Here is a 2,346-nt window from a genome sequence, read left to right on the forward strand (position 1 = left end):
GCTTGACAACCGATGCTGGTGTGTTTACGTCCCTGTAACATAGCGGTTCAGCATAAGAGACCGATAGAATAAGTACTAGGCTTACAAAGAATAAGTCCTGGGGATCGATTTGCTCGACTAAAGGCGGTGCTCCAGCATGGCCGCAGTCAACTGACTGAAGCAAGTAAAAGAGAGATACATATATATATACATATACACACACACACACAAACAGACCTGTCTTTCTTTCTTTCTTTCTTTCTTTTTTTCCCTCTCTCTCTCTTCCCCTCTCCTCCGAAGGCTGCAAACTCCTTTACCTTTCTTTCTCCATTACTGTCCACTTTTCATGTACTCCTCTCACCCTCACTCTTACATACTACCTGCCACCTACACCTACTCTTTATAACCTAAACTAATCAGTCTCCTCTCTCTTTCCCCCGCTGTCCTGGTCGTCATCTTTACTCCGTTCAATCAGGCGACGCCGTATCTCCGAAGTCCAGCGCCAAAATGTCTCAAACATAGAAAGGGAGGCAGAATGCGAATGGTATGGATGGGGCTGTGTATATAATATATATGCTGGTGTCTCCATCTTTCAGACAGGACGCGCGCGCGCGCATATTGATGCTCGATCGTTTCAGCTACACTAAACCAATTGCACTCTTCAACATCAGGAGGGAAAAAGAAAAGTTCTAACACACACACAAGCACACACACACACAGAGAAAGATATACACACACAGACACAGATAAATGCGTAAAGAAAAATGGACGCCGGCAACAATGACAACGTTTTTAGTGGTGATGTATCGTCGTTCAACCTCTCCACTCAATCAAACGACGCCTTGAATTCTTGTATTCCTCCCACCGCTACCCCACTTAGTCTCCGACTTTCCCTAACTTCCTTTTCTTTCTTTCTTCCTCTTCTTCTCTTCCCTATCTGTCTTCCATATTTTTTCCGTAATCCTTTTTCCTCCTCATATCATCGTCTCCTCCGGCTGTTTACTTCCTTTCTATTCTGTTCTGTTTTACGCCATTTTCCCACTCTCCTTCTTTCATCTTTTCCTTCTTTCTTGTATCTGCTGGAGCACCGCCTTTAAAGGGTTCAGGCTGTTGGTCCTCAACCAGGGTCCACATGACCCCTAGGGGCTCATATAATATTTTTATTGTTAAAATTTATCTGCAATAAAATTGCTAAAACTTTCTACAATACACAAAATATTTAATTCTTTCTTTCATTTTTTGTTTTACATTTGTTTCAGTCATTTTGACTGCGCCCATGCTGGAGCAACGCTTTGAGTCGAACAAATCGACCCCAGGACTTATTCTTTGTAAACATAGATCTCATAGTCGAACCGCTAAGTTACGAGTATGTAACGGGGATGTAAACACACCAACATCAGTTATCAAGTGATGGTGGGGAACAAACACAGATACACACACACACACACGCACACACACATATATATATGGTATATCCACCCCCACCCCCAAATGATGAGCAAACACAAAAAACATAACAATATATATATATATATATATCGACTTAAAATTCACACTGGGAAAGATTCGACTCACGCCCCTAAATAGTTCTTTTCAAGTTGCTACTTTTGCATCACTGCAGCCGAGTGACGAAAATAAGTATAACAACGAAAGGAATATCAGAATAACAGAAGAAACGAATACGTTTCCGAGTACAGTGTAAAAAGACTAAATTTTCATTTCAGTCTAAAATCAGTTAATCTTCCAATTTCAATTTGTAAATTCCCCAAGACACTTTAACTCTTACATAAACACTGTAACTAATAGAGTTTTACACAGTTTTACTAAGATTACATAACGCTATATTATGTCGTACATAATTCCACAGTAATGTAAATATTCGTTAAGATGTATACAGCGAAATCTGTGGAGGATTAATGTTAGGGTAATGTTTACGAGATCAGGAGGCGGGAAGTTGAGTCGACTCGAGACAGTTGACAGCTTTTACTTGTAGGGATTTACTTATAGAAAAGTTATATATATATATATATATATATACATATATATGTATGTAAATATATATATGTTAGCATATAAATCTGTGTGCGTTTGTCATATATGTATATATACACATATAAATTTATATATAATAGAGACGGAAAATAGAATATGAGAGAAACTTTATTTGCTCACAACGATCGTTTCGACACATCTTACATCGATTCACGCATGAAGGATACTGTACAACATTTAAATATTCATATACATATACATATACATACACACACACACACACATACACGCAGGCATGATACACGCACGTAATGAATGTTATGTACATATATATATATATATATACATATGTATATATATATATATATATATATA

General features: G+C 37.9%; 1 protein-coding gene across 1 annotated transcript in view; it reads right to left on the reverse strand.

The window, feature by feature from the left end:
- LOC106871140 (probable cyclin-dependent serine/threonine-protein kinase DDB_G0292550) overlaps nt 1–2,346 on the reverse strand; it is a 149,180-nt gene that overhangs the window by 3,856 nt on the left and 142,978 nt on the right. The window lies entirely within an intron of this gene.

Source organism: Octopus bimaculoides, chromosome 22 (genome assembly GCF_001194135.2).
Source record: "Octopus bimaculoides isolate UCB-OBI-ISO-001 chromosome 22, ASM119413v2, whole genome shotgun sequence".
In the NCBI taxonomy this organism is placed as follows: Eukaryota; Metazoa; Mollusca; class Cephalopoda; order Octopoda; family Octopodidae; genus Octopus; species Octopus bimaculoides.